The following is a 14996-nucleotide window of genomic DNA, read 5'->3' as shown; positions in this document are numbered from 1 at the left end:
GAGGCATGTCTTTGGAGTGTGAAGGGAAAAAAACTATCTGCAGCTCCCCCCAGCACCCTCCACCCCCCCACCGCCCTCCATCCCCCCCCACCCTCCACCCCCCCCCACGCCCTCCATCCCCCCCCCACCCTCCACCATCCCCCACCGCCCTCCACACCCCCCCACCCACTTACCTGAGCTTGATCTCAATCTAGCGCTGTGCCTGAGAGCAGTGTCTCTCCACCCACCCCCCACCTGTATATAGGTCAACCACCCCCCCAAACACATGTATATAGGTCAGCCACCCCCCCCACACACCTGTATATAGGTCAGCCACCCCCCCACACACACAAACCTGCATATATGTCAGCCACCCTCCCAAACACACAAATCTGCATATATGTCAGCCACCCCCCCCCCACACACACTAGAAACTATGAATGCATCGGCGCTCAGACTTAATCCTTCTCTCCTTATAGGTGCACTGCAAACCCAAACTGTTTTCCCCACCTCTTTAAAGTGAAAATAGTTCTGACCAACAATATTCTTCGCCAGTGCTTGTAAGCAGGGGTGGTCCTCTATTCACTAAGCCGCCCACTCGCTTGCCCAGAGAAAGCTGAAGTTGCCCAGCCCATCATAAATGACTTCAATCAGATTCAGGAAAATCAAATATTGTCCTAATATCCTGGCCAGGTCATTTCTCCGCAGGATGTATTTCAGAATGATGATAATTATCAGGAGTGTTATCTTACACCAGAATGCACTGGTGGCCAGTAATGAAATCCAGCTGGAGGATTCTGATGGCCCGTTTGCCGTTCCTTTTACCATACCGTCCACTTCCTGCTCTGTTGAGTTTTTGCGTAACTGCTTCACTAGCTTCTGGATCTCTGGAGGGTTATACTCCCTTCCTTTGTCCAAGTCCTACACTTGCTGCTCCGTGGACATGATCTTGGACTCCTCCACTGGAATGTGGGTATTTGGGGTTTCTTGGGAGACTTTTTGCTTTCCTAACCATGGATATAATATTTTAAAAACCCATGGAATTTCCCCTGGCCTCTCTGTTGTCTTTACAGTCTCCTCTTCTATCACATGGATCTCTGGGGGGTCATTTTCAATTTTTCTGTCCAAGTCCTCCACTTGCTGCTCCGTTGACTCGATCTTGGACTCCTCCACCGGAATGTAGGTACTTGGAGTTTCTTGGGAGACTTCTTGCTTTTCCAACCATGGATATAATATTTTAAAAACCCATGGAACTTCCCCTAGCCTCTTCGTTGTCTTCACAGTCTCCTCTTCTATAACGTAGATCTCTGGGGGGTCATTTTCAATTTTTCTGTCCAAGTCCTCCACTTGCTGCTCCGTGGACTCGATCTTGGACTCCTCCACCGGAATGTGGGTACTTGGAGTTTCTTGGGAGACTTCTTGCTTTTCTAACCATGGATATAATATTTTAAAAACCCATGGAACTTCCCCTAGCCTCTTCGTTGTCTTCACAACAGTCTCCTCTTCTATCACGTAGATCTCTGGGGGGTCATTTTCAATTTTTCTGTCCAAGTCCTCCACTTGCTGCTCTGTGGACTTGATCTTGGACTCCTCCATCGTAATGTGGGTATCTGGGATTTTTTGGGGGACTTTTTGCTTTCCTAACCATGGATAGAATATTTTAAAAACCCATGGAATTTCCCCTGGTCTCTCTATTGTCTTCACAGTTTCCTCTTCTATCACGTAGATCTCTGGGGGGTGGTCATTTTCAGTTTTTCTGTCCAACTCCTCCACTTGCTGCTCCGTGGACTCCTCCACCGGAATGTGGGTATCTGGGGTTTTTTTGGAGACTTTTTTCTTTACTAACCATGGATAGAATATTTTGAAAATCCATGGAATTTCCCCTAGCCTCTCTGTTGTCTCCTCTTCTACCACCTGGATCTCTGGAGGGTCATTTTCCCTTCCTCTGTCCAATTCGTCCACTTGCTGCCCTGTGGACTTTATATCAGACTCCTCCACCAGAAGGTGGCTTCCTGGGGGGTCATTATCTGTTTCTCTGTCCAAGTCGTCCACTTGTTGCCCTGTGGACTTTATCTCAGACTCCTCCACCAGAAGGTGGCTTTCTGGGGGGTCATTATCTGTTTCTCTGCCCAAGTCTTCCACTTGCTGCCCTGTGGACTCAATCTTGGACTCCTCCACTGGAATGTGGATGTTTGTCTCTTTTTGTGAGTCTCTTTGCTTTTCTGACCATGAGAATGGTTTAAAAACGCATGAACTCTCCCCTGGCCCCCCTATTGACTGTACAGTCTCCTCCTCTTTCATATAAATCTCTGGGGGGTCACGTTCAATTCCTTTGCCTAATTCCTCCACTATCTGCACCGGAGCATTGATGTTCTCTTCCTTGAGGGGCATGGAGATCTCTGGAGAGGGTTTGGTGACCTCTCGTACTCCTACCCATGTGCACAGTAGAGTAAAAATGACGGCAATGATCTGATTCCTCATTTTTGTAAAGATTAGTAACTGACAAGAAATGTTAGTTACTACAACAAATAAAGATAGAAATCTGCGCTTGCTGCTCGCTATCAATAGAAGGTTTTGAATAAACAAAACCAATATGGAAAAAGAAAGCTTTGAAATTCAGTGAGAAAATACCTGGAGCTCCTTCCAGACACACCTGTCTCAGCTGAGATCAAAGACCAACTGACACTCTGCAACTGCTGCTGTTCCTTATATAGCCACATCAGTGTCACTATGACATCATAGCGTTGCTAAGCTGCAAGAGAGAAACTTCACTTTACAGCTGCTGCAAAATTAGCAACTTCACTTTACAGCTGCTGCAAAATGTATCATCTGGGCTGCGCCAGGCACTGTGCACAGGATGGATCTGATTTTGGGGATCCAGCAGAACTGGAAATGATCCGATATCTTCATTATAATGAAATCCTATAGACTGTAATACTACATATTGATACAACTGGAATGTTTCCTATTGGATGCAATAAATATTAGGAGAATCTTTTATACAGTCCGGAGATCTTTATTTATCTATTTCGTTTTATTCAATTTTATCATTTTAAAACGGCTATTGCCTTCAACAAAGATGGCGCCGGTGCTCCGTTAGATGAGGGTGACATCCCACACATCACTTCCATTACATCATAATACGGGTCGCTCACCTGTACACTCATTGTCCGCGGTGTAATAAAGTTGATTCAATCGGTGAGTGCAGTGTGAGGAGGAGAAGTGCCCGGTGGGGTGATCGGTGTTGTGGCAATAAACATTGCCGAACTGGTTGCTATGGCCGCCCCGCGCCTAGCAACAGAGCTCTGAGCCCGCCTGCAGGAGCGAGAGAGCAGCCAGAGAGCGTCTTAGGTATCTCCTCCCCCTGAGCCCTGAAGGCGGAGTCTTACTGTTGCGGGGCGGGGACGGTAGAAGTGTGATTTGCATTCGGGGTAGAGTGGGAGGAGCCGCAGTGCAGAGGGCGGGACAGGCGGGGTTCCGATCTGAGCCGAGAGGGGGGGGACAGATTTCGACAGGGAAACCATTCTCGGCACAACACCGGTGGAGAGGAAGTATGTCCGCCAGTCTGCGCGATGATCTGCAGGAATACCTCCAGGAGCTGGGTGTCACCCTGCGGGGCCGCTTTTTCTATGTGTGGGGATAGCGGCGTGTGCGGGGTGCCACGTGTTCTCGCCGGGACTGACCACTAGGTGGTGCTGTAGAGACTCTAATGTAAACCAGAGGGGAAAAAAAAGTGACATTTAATCTGTTTAGTACCAAATTCTATATATTTCCCTTCATTACCTATTTATTATTATTATTATATTTTCATATTATTATTATATTACTATTACTATATTGTCATTATTATATTATATTACCATTATTATTTTATATTCCATTATTATCGTTATTACCATTAATATTATTATTACATTACTATACATATTAGCACAATTGTATAAACATTATTATTATATTATCATTACTATATTTCCATTATTATCATATTACCATCATTATTATTATTATATTACATTAATATATTACCATTATTAATATGTTTCCATTATTGTTATTATTTTATTATTGCCATTATTATATTATTATATTTTATTAATTATATTATCATTATTATTATTATATTATGTTACCATTATTATATTCCATTATTATCATTACATTACTATACATATTATCATAATTATATGGCCATTATTATTATTATACTTAATATATTTCCATTATTATATTACCATCATTATTAATATATTACCATTATTATGTTTCCATTATTGTTATTATTTTATTATCATAATTATATTACCATTATTATATTATCATTATTACCATTAATTGTTATATTACCATGATTATTATTATCATAATTATAATACCATTATTATATTATATTATCATTATTTTATTCCATTATTATTATCATTATATTACCATTAATATTATGATTATTATTATATTACCATTATTATTGTTATATTGCCATCATTATTAGCATGATTTTATTACCATTATTATCATATTATTAATATATTACCATTATTATGTTTCCATTATTATTATATTACCATTATTATATTATCATTATTACCATTAATATCATTGTTATATTATTATCATAATTATATTCACATAGTGGGGAAGGGGGAAAGGGGAAAATTTGGGACTTTAAATGAGGTCATAGCCTCCATCCCTATCCATTGTAAGGCACAAAGTTAAAAACAGTAGCTGAGCGGGACTTTAAATGAAGTACGGGGTTAAAAAAGACAAATTGGTTAAGGAAAAATTTTATTATTCGTTTTTCTAACAAGACATAATAACATGTATATTGGAGAGGTGCACAGTATGGCTGACTGTATGGCTATGTGTAAGTGACCACTAGGTGGGTTTTTCAACCTCCCTATGTTCCATCACTGCAAAAATACATTTACTACTATTCTGTATTTTCAGACCAATCACGAGTTGGCTCCTGATGAGCGGCAGTAAGCCACGAAACGCGTAGAGCTAATAGTTGCCGTGCATTTTGGTACCCCAACTCTAACCAGCATTAATTTTTGAAATACTGCATTAATTATGTTCTTTTTACTAATTTATTGCAACAACGAAGAAGTCATAGATTCAAAGTTGTTGCCTATACTGTATTATTCGTCTAATCTATTACTATATTTGGTTATTCCATGTATATAATGGAGGTGCGCTTTTTTAACTTATTCTGTATCGGTCATGATGATTGTATAAAGCAAAATGTTAATGTCAATAATGTGTCTGTCCGGGCACCACTCCAATATACATGTTATTATGTCTTGTTAGAAAAACGAATAATAAAATTTTTCCTTAACCAATTTGTCTTTTTTAACCCCGTACTTCATTTAAAGTCCCGCTCAGCTCCTGTTTTTAACTTTGTGCCTATCATAATTATATTGCCATTATTATACTTAATATATTTTCATTATTATATTACCATTAATATTATTAATATATTACCATTATTTTATTTCCATTATTGTTATTATTTTATTATCATAATTATATTACCATTATTATCATTATTACCATTAATATTATCATTGTTATATTACCATGATTATTATCATAATTATAATACCATTATTATCATATTATTAATATATTACCATATTATGTTTCCATTATTATTATATTTCCATTATTGTTATTATTATTTTATTATCATAATGATATTACCACTATTATATTATCATTATTACCATTATTATATTATCATTATTACCATTAATATCATTGTTATATTACCATTATTATTATTATTATCATAATTATATTGACATTATTATATTATCATTATTACCATTCATTTTATCATTATATTACCATTAATATTATCATTATTATTGTTATTATATTACCATTATTATTATTCCATTATTAACCACTTGCCTACTGGGCACTTAAACCCCCCTCCTGCCCACACCAATTTTCAGCTTTCGGTGCTCTCACACTTTGAATGACAATTACTCAGTCATGTAACACTGTACCCAAATAATTTTTTGTCCTTTTTTTCATACAAATAGAGCTTTCATTTGGTGGTATTTGATCACCTCTGGGTTTTTTATTTTTTGCGCTATAAATGAAAAAATACAGAAAATTTTGAAAAAAAAAATGCATTTTTCTTTGTTTCTGGGATAAAATTTTGCAAATTATTCATTTTTTTTGTTCATGAATTTTGGCCAAAATTTATACTGCTACATATATTTGGTAAAAATAACACAAATTCCTGGATATTATTTGGTCTTTGTGAAAGTTAGAGAGTCTACAAGTTGTGGTGCAGTGGCCTCATTTCTTGCGACCCAAACAAGCCAGGAAAGTACAAATACCCCCCAAATGACCCCTTTTTGGAAAGTAGACATTCCAAGGTATTTAGTAAGAGGCATGGTGAGCTTTTTAATGTCATTTTTTCCCACAATTCTTTGCAAAATGAAGATTTTTTTTAATGTATTTTTTTTTCCCCCACAAAATTGTCATTGTAATAGGTTATTTCTCTCACATGGCATGTGTATACCACAAATGACGCCCCAAAATAAATTCTGCTACTCCTGAGTATTACAATACCACATGTGTGGGACTTTTTCACAGCCTGGCCACATAGAGAGGCCCAACATGCAGGGAGCGCCATCAGGTGTTCTAGGAGCATAAATGACACATCTAACTTGTTGACTACCTATTACACTTTTGAAGGCCCTGGAGCACCAGGACAATGACACGAGACACTGATGGCACGTGGCACTGATGACAGATGGCACTGACAGGTGGCACTGATATGTGGCACTGGTGACACTGACACATGGCACTGGGGACAGATGACACTGATAGGTGGCACTGGAGACACATGGCACTGACAGGTGGCACTGATAGGTGGCACTGGGGACAGGTGGGCATGTGTGTGTGTGTTCTTACTTTTCAATGATGCTGCAGCTGCAGCCGTTCATCTGTCCCTCCTCACACGCTGTCTCTGTGTGAGGAGGGAGAGCCGGTGATGAGAGATGATCTCATATGTTTACATATGAGATCACCTCTCATTAGACACGCCGACCGAGTGCTAAATGGCCGCTGTGATTGGCCATTTATCACGATCTGTGATTGGCTGCATTTTGAACAGGAATGTGGTGCGATTCCTGTCCAAATAGCATACGATTTTCCCCACCGCTACTGCGTACGTGCCCTATACTGCAGCAGTCCTTCATCAGTATAGGGACTGACGTACAGTCTGCTAATCAGTCACAACCTACTTGTTCCACAAAGGTCCTTATAAGGACTGGTAAGGTCTAGGGTGCTACAGTACATAGGGTTGAGTGAGGTACAGTCTGCTATTCCATAAGGACTGGTATAGGTCCACAATACATAGGGTTGAGGTGCAGTACTGCTGACCGCTGCCCTATACTGCAGCAGTCCTTCATCAGTATAGGGACTGACGTACAGTCTGCTAATCAGTCACAACCTACTTGCTCCACAAAGGTCCTTATAAGGACTGGTAAGGTCTAGGGTGCTACAGTACATAGGGTTGAGTGAGGTACAGTCTGCTATTCCATAAGGACTGGTATAGGTCCACAATACATAGGGTTGAGGTGCACTACTGCTGACCGCTGCCCTATACTGCAGCAGTCCTTTATCAGTATAGGGACTGACGTACAGTCTGCTAATCAGTCACAACCTACTTGTTCCACAAAGGTCCTTATAAGGACTGGTAACTTGGTCTAGGGTGCTGCAGTACATAGGGTTGAGTGAGGTACAGTCTGCTATTCCATAAGGACTGGTATAGGTCCACAATACATAGGGTTGAGGTGCACTACTGCTGACCGCTGCCCTATACTGCAGCAGTCCTTTATCAGTATAGGGACTGACGTACAGTCTGCTAATCAGTCACAACCTACTTGTTCCACAAAGGTCCTTATAAGGACTGGTAACTTGGTCTAGGGTGCTGCAGTACATAGGGTTGAGTGAGGTACAGTCTGCTATTCCATAAGGACTGGTATAGGTCCACAATACATAGGGTTGAGGTGCACTACTGCTGACCGCTGCCCTATACTGCAGCAGTCCTTTATCAGTATAGGAACTGAGAGTTTTGTCACAGGGTCATTTAAAAAATGACAGGCAGAGGAAGAGGCAGGCCCTTCCGCAGGGGTGGTAGGGGTAGGGCAGGAGCAACAGGCTTGAGCCAAAGTGGGAAGTTGCAGAAGGTGCGTTCAATTCATTTAAAGGACGCACCAGACTTGGTTGAGTGGCTCACTCAGCCTTACTCTTCTGCACCCTCCTCATCCTCTCGATCTGCACCCTCTTCTTCACTCTCTGCTATGTGCACCCCCAAAGACACTACCACCAACAACACCACCACCACCACATACCTTCCGCTTGAGTCACAGGAATTATTTTCCGATCCATATCAAGACATTTCTGATGCGCAGCCACTCTTGGTATTGGATCAGGAAGAGGAGGTAGCAACAACCGCTACTCAGCAGTCTTACGACAGTACTCAGATCAGCCCAAGGAGGAGGTTGGTCCCCGGTGTTGCTGCCTACTCCAAGATCTCTATAGCGGTGGGGAAGGTGACGTCGATGATGACGTGTCTAGTGATGTCACGTGGGTGCCCACAAGAGAGGAAGAGGAGGGGAGTTCAGAGGGAGATATGGACCAGCAGATAGGGAGGAGAAGCAGGAATAACTTACATTGCACAGGAGGGACAAAGTAGACTGCAAATGTATCAGGAGCGAGTCATCGACCATGTACGGTCACACCTGGCGCTCCCAGGACACCGGCACATGGCTCTGCAGTGTGGGCTTTTTTTAACGTGTCCGCTGCTGACAATAGCGTTGCCATCTGCAATCTTTGCAGTCAACGCATTAGTCGCGGTAAGCCCAACGCTCACCTAGGGACGACCGCCTTAAGAAGGCACATGAGCAGCCATCACCGAGTCCAGTGGGAGCAACGGAACACACAAAGCCACACTCCAGGCTCTCACCGCCCAGCCTCGTCTTCTACTTCTCCTTCTCCTCTCTCCTCACAATTGTCCTCCACTCCACCTTCCATCACGCCAAGCTCACGTTTTTCTGCAAAAAGGCAGGCTTCCGTGGGCCTAATGTTCGAGCGTAAAAAAATGATGACGCCGGATAACCCTCTTGCCCAACGGTTGACGGCTGGCTTGTCAGAACTCATAGCCCACCAACTACTGCCATATAAACTGGTGGACTCGTAGGCTTTTCGCAAATTTGTGGCCATTTGAACACCACAATGGAAGGTCCCAGGAAGGAAGTATTTCTCACAGAAGGGCATCCCAGAGCTATATGGCCATGTTCAGTGGCAAGTGAATGTATCTCTGGCACACAGTGTCGGTGCCAAGATACATCTGACCACAGACACGTGGTCTAGCAAACACGGGCAGGGAACGTATATCACTTTTACTGCCCACTGGGTGAACCTTCTGAGGGCCGTCAAGCATGTAACCCGTGGCACCCGTGTAGATTTGGTTTTACCGCCACGGATTGCATGCAGGCCTGGCCCTTCTTCTCCTTCTCCTCCTACTCCATCCTCCTCCCTCTCCTCCTCGGCTGACTCCTCCTTTTCCGCTGCTAGCGTCTCTTCCACTGCGCTGCCCAAGCTCCCCAGAACCTATTCGACATGCCAGGTGAGATGTTGCCATGCCGTGCTGCGTCTGTTGTGCCTGGAAGTCAAGAGCCACACTGGTCCGGCACTCCTTTCAGCTTTGTGTTCACTGGCAGATCAGTGGCTAACACCGCTCAATTTGACAGTTGGTAAAGTGGTGTGTGACAACGGTGCCAATCTGCTTAGCGCATTGAAACAGGGCAAAATCACGCACGTGCCATGCATGGCACACGTCTTAAACTTGGTCGTGCAGCGATTCATTGTCAAATACCCTGGGGTCCAGGAGATCTTGCGGCAGGCAAGGAAAATCTCGGCCCATTTCAGAAGATCTTACACGGCCATGGCTCGCCTTGCTGACATTCAGCGGCGACACAATCTGCCGGACATCCTATTTGCGATTGCCCGACGCGATGGAACTCAACCTTCTATATGCTTGATAGGCTGCTCCAGCAGAAACGTGCAGTTAACGTCTACCTGTATGAACTCTGCGGCAGAACAGGTTCTGGGGAGCTGGGTTTTTTTTCACTGCGCCAGTGGCTGCTCATGCGCGACGCATGCAGACTACCTGGATCACCAAACTGGTCAGTCGCAGCCATGGCGCCATCAGTGACATGGTACCTTATGCCTTCTTTATGGAGCGTGCATTGCGTTGTGTCATTGATCAAGCTGTGGAGGAGCAGGAGCGGAAAGATGAGAAAGTCGCAATGCTGGATGAATTCCCAGGGGTGGCTACTCTATCTGAGACAAGTCAACAACAGGAGTCTGAAGAGGAGTCAGAGGAGGATGGTGCCGGGGCGGATGAGGAGGAGCAAGAAGAGCATGCTTTAAACCTTTCTGGGATCCCTGTTGTGCGTGGATGGGGAGAGGAGAATGAAGAGGACGACATTATCCTGGATGATGAGCAGGAGCCAGGCCACCACACCGCTTCCAGTTTAGTGCAAATGGGGGCCTTCATGCTCCAGTGTTTTAATAGGGACCCCCGTATAAAAAGCATAAGGGTCAAGGACCAGTACTGGGTGGCAACGTACTTAGACCCCCGGTACAAACACAAAATGGCGGAAATGTTACCGCCGTCACAGAGGGCTGGCAGAATGGAGCACTTCAAGGCCTTGCTTCGAGAAATGCTGCATTCTGCTTTTGCGTGCGCTGGCAGAGGAGCAATTCCCACTCCCAGAGAAGGAGTTGCGGGTACCAATCCAACAGCGCCTGCAAGAAGAGGCCGGTTTGAAGATGTGTTGGTGACTTCGGATATGAGGTCATTCTTTCAGCCGACCCATCGACAGGTGTCATCCGGATCCAGCATCAGGGAACGCCTAGACCGTCAGGTGTCCGACTACATCGGGTTAACGGCCGATGTGGACTCTATGAGGAGTGATGAACCCCTGGACTACTGGGTGGGCAGGCTTGACCTCTGGCCAGAGCTTGCCCAATTTGCAATCGAACTGTTGGCTTGCCCCTCATCCAGTGTCCTGTCCAAAAGGACGTTCAGCGCAGCAGGGGGGATCGTGACCGATAAGCGTACTCGCCTAGCTCACGACATTGTTAACTACCTCACATTTCTAAAAATGAATGAGGCATGGATCTCGGAGGAATTCAACACATGTGACCAGTAGACCATGTATATGTCTATAAACAATTTTTTTAATCGAGCACACAGACCTTCTTTCTTCATTTGGCTCACTACCTTGTCCAAAAAAAGCACACCGTACTATATGCCCGTACCCTCCTCTTTGAAGAGGTTGAGCAGTGTCATATTTCTACTGGGGCTGCTTATTATGAGGGGCTCCCACCATCCCTGTGCTGTGCTGACTTCCTCCTGGGGCTGCTTATTATGAGGGGCTCCCACCATCCCTGTGCTGTGCTGACTTCCTCCTGGGGCTGTACCTCTGCTGTGCATATTATGAGGGGCTCCCACCATCCCTGTGCTATGCTTATTATGAGGGGCTCCCACCATCTCTGTGCTGTGCTGACTTCCTCCTGGGGCTGCTTATTATGAGGGGCTCCCACCATCCCTGTGCTGTGCTGACTTCCTCCTGGGGCTGTACCTCTGCTGTGCATATTATGAGGGGCTCCCACCATCCCTGTGCTATGCTTATTATGAGGGGCTCCCACCATCCCTGTGCTATGCTCATTATGAGGGGCTCCCACCATCCCTGTGCTATGTTGACTTCCTCCTGGGGCTGCTTACGGTGCAGGTGTCAGTGCTGTATATCACAGTGCTGATGTCAGTAATCTCTATCACGGTGCTGCTGTCAGTGCTGTATATCACAGTGCTGGTGTTAGTGCTTTATGTCACGCTGCTGATGTCAGTGCTCTATCACGGTGCTGGTGTCAGATCACTCTATCACGGTGCAGGTGTTATTGCTGTATGTCACGCTCCTGATGTCAGTGCTCTCTATCACGGTGCTGCTGTCAGTGCTGTATATCACGGTGCTGGTGTTAGTGCTTTATGTCATGCTGCTGATGTCAGTGCTCTCTATCACGGTGCTGTTGTCAGATCACTCTATCACGGTGCAGGTGTCATTGCTGTATGTCACGCTGCTGATGTCAGTGCTCTCTATCACGGTGCTGCTGTCAGTGCTGTATATCACGGTGCTGGTGTTAGCGCTTTATGTCATGCTGCTGATGTCAGTGCTCTCTATCACGGTGCTGTTGTCAGTGCTCTCTATCATGGTGCAGGTGTCATTGCTGTATGTCACGCTGCTGATGTCAGTGCTCTCTATCACGGTGCTGGTGTCAGATGACTCTATCACGGTGCAGGTGTCATTGCTGTATGTCACGCTGCTGGTGATCATCTCCTGCACCCTCTTCTTTGCCTACCCTGACCTTCCCTCTCCTCCATTGCCTTCATGTGCTCCACAGTCCTGAATTGTCACAACAATTTCCCATATAAAAAAAGAATGCTTGTAGTTGTCGATCCCAGATTCACCTCATACATGTGTTATGTCATTGGCCATGTGGTGGGACTATGTTTGCACAGCTATTGATTATTTTGTGGCTGCAAATTTGACCTGTAGGTTTGCAAAGTTTGCCTCCCATTGAAGTCAATGGGGCCCACCGCGAACGTTACGGTTCGCGAACTATCGGCCGCGTTCGCGGTCCGCGTTCGCGAAACGTCCCGTCGGAAGTTCGTCCATCACTCCTTGGGGATATAGGGAGAGATAGTATTGGGGTTACAGGGGGGTTATTCTTGGGGCTATAGGGAGGGTTAGTATTGGGGTTATAGGGTGGGTTATTCTTGGGGCTATAGAGAGGGTTAGTATTGGGGTTACAGGGGGAATATTCTTGTGCATATAGGGAGGGTTAGTATTGGGGTTACAGGCAAGTGTTCCACCTACTGGCTGAAATTTAGAATACAAAATAATATCTTTCTGCAAAAAACAGTATTCAAAAGTGTTTAACAAAATACATACAAATATAGGACACATTCACTGTGGTTTACATTTTATTCCATCAGGATTTAAATTGTACAGCAGAATTCTCCCTGGGGACACAAAGCAGTTAGCAGTCAAGGCAGCCATCTTGGTAATTGCATTGGCCGGGAATCGAACCCGGGTCAGCTGCTGAATAAGCAGCTATGCTCACCACTGCACCACCAACGCGAGGCATGTCTTTGGAGTGTGAAGGGAAAAAACCTATCTGCAGCTCCCCCCAGCACCCTCCACCCTCCCCCCCACCGCCCTCCACCCCCCCCCACCCACTTACCTGAGCTTGATCTCAATCTAGCGCTGTGCCTGAGAGCAGTGTCTCTCCACCCACCCCCCACCTGTATATAGGTCAACCACCCCCCCCAAACACATGTATATAGGTCAGCCACCCCCCACACACACCTGTATATAGGTCAGCCACCCCCCCCACACACACAAACCTGCATATATGTCAGCCACCCTCCCAAACACACAAACCTGCATATATGTCAGCCACCCCCCCCCCCACCCCCCCACACACACTATAAACTATGAATGCATCGGCGCTCAGACTTAATCCTTCTCTCCTTATAGGTGCACTGCAAACCCAAACTGTTTTCCCCACCTCTTTAAAGTGAAAATAGTTCTGACCAACAATATTCTTCACCAGTGCTTGTAAGCAGGGGTGGTCCTCTATTCACTAAGCCACCCACTCGCTTTCCCAGAGAAAGCTGAAGTTGCCCAGCCCATCATAAATGACTTCAATCAGATTCAGGAAAATCAAATATTGTCCCAATATCCTGGCCAGGTCATTTCTCCGCAGGATGTATTTCAGAATGATGATAATTATCAGGAGTGTTATCTTACACCAGAATGGCTCGTTTACTGTTCCTTTTACCATACCGTCCACTTCCTGCTCTGTTGAGTTTTTGCGTAACTGCTTCACTAGCTTCTGGATCTCTGGAGGGTTATACTCCCTTCCTTTGTCCAAGTCCTACACTTGCTGCTCCGTGGACATGATCTTGGACTCCTCCACTGGAATGTGGGTATTTGGGGTTTCTTGGGAGACTTTTTGCTTTCCTAACCATGGATATAATATTTTAAAAACCCATGGAATTTCCCCTGGCCTCTCTGTTGTCTTTACAGTCTCCTCTTCTATCACATGGATCTCTGGGGGGTCATTTTCAATTTTTCTGTCCAAGTCCTCTACTTGCTGCTCCGTGGACTCGATCTTGGACTCCTCCATCGTAATGTGGGTATCTGGAATTTTTTGGGGGACTTTTTGCTTTCCTAACCATGGATAGAATATTTTAAAAACCCATGGAATTTCCCCTGGTCTCTCCATTGTCTTCACAACAGTCTCCTCTTCTATCACGTAGATCTCTGGGGGGTCATTTTCAATTTTTCTGTCCAAGTCCTCCACTTGCTGCTCCGTGGACTCGATCTTGGACTCCTCCATCGTAATGTGGGTATCTGGAATTTTTTGCGGGACTTTTTGCTTTCCTAACCATGGATATAATATTTTAAAAACCCATGGAACTTCCCCTAGCCTCTTCGTTGTCTTCACAACAGTCTCCTCTTCTATCACGTAGATCTCTGGGGGGTCATTTTCAATTTTTCTGTCCAAGTCCTCCACTTGCTGCTCTGTGGACTTGATCTTGGACTCCTCCATCGTAATGTGGGTATCTGGGATTTTTTGGGGGACTTTTTGCTTTCCTAACCATGGATATAATATTTTAAAAACCCATGGAACTTCCCCTAGCCTCTTCGTTGTCTTCACAACAGTCTCCTCTTCTATCACGTAGATCTCTGGGGGGTCATTTTCAATTTTTCTGTCCAAGTCCTCCACTTGCTGCTCCGTGGACTCGATCTTGGACTCCTCCATCGTAATGTGGGTATCTGGAATTTTTTGCGGGACTTTTTGCTTTCCTAACCATGGATAGAATATTTTAAAAACCCATGGAATTTCCCCTGGTCTCT

The 14996-nt window shown here is 44.8% G+C and overlaps 1 non-coding gene across 1 annotated transcript; it reads right to left on the bottom strand.

Annotated features, from left to right (window-relative positions):
• Window positions 1–13139: 13139 nt before the first annotated feature.
• Window positions 13140–13211, bottom strand: TRNAN-AUU (transfer RNA asparagine (anticodon AUU)). The gene has a single exon. It is a non-coding gene; the product is annotated as a tRNA-Asn (tRNA).
• Window positions 13212–14996: the final 1785 nt, after the last annotated feature.

Source organism: Lithobates pipiens, unplaced genomic scaffold, assembly GCF_037356315.1.
Source record: "Lithobates pipiens isolate NorthernLeopardFrog02 unplaced genomic scaffold, aLitPip1_a1.2 Scaffold_18, whole genome shotgun sequence".
Taxonomy (NCBI): Eukaryota; Metazoa; Chordata; class Amphibia; order Anura; family Ranidae; genus Lithobates; species Lithobates pipiens.
Note: the sequence above shows the minus strand (reverse complement) of the source record. Positions and strands in the feature narration are given on the sequence as shown.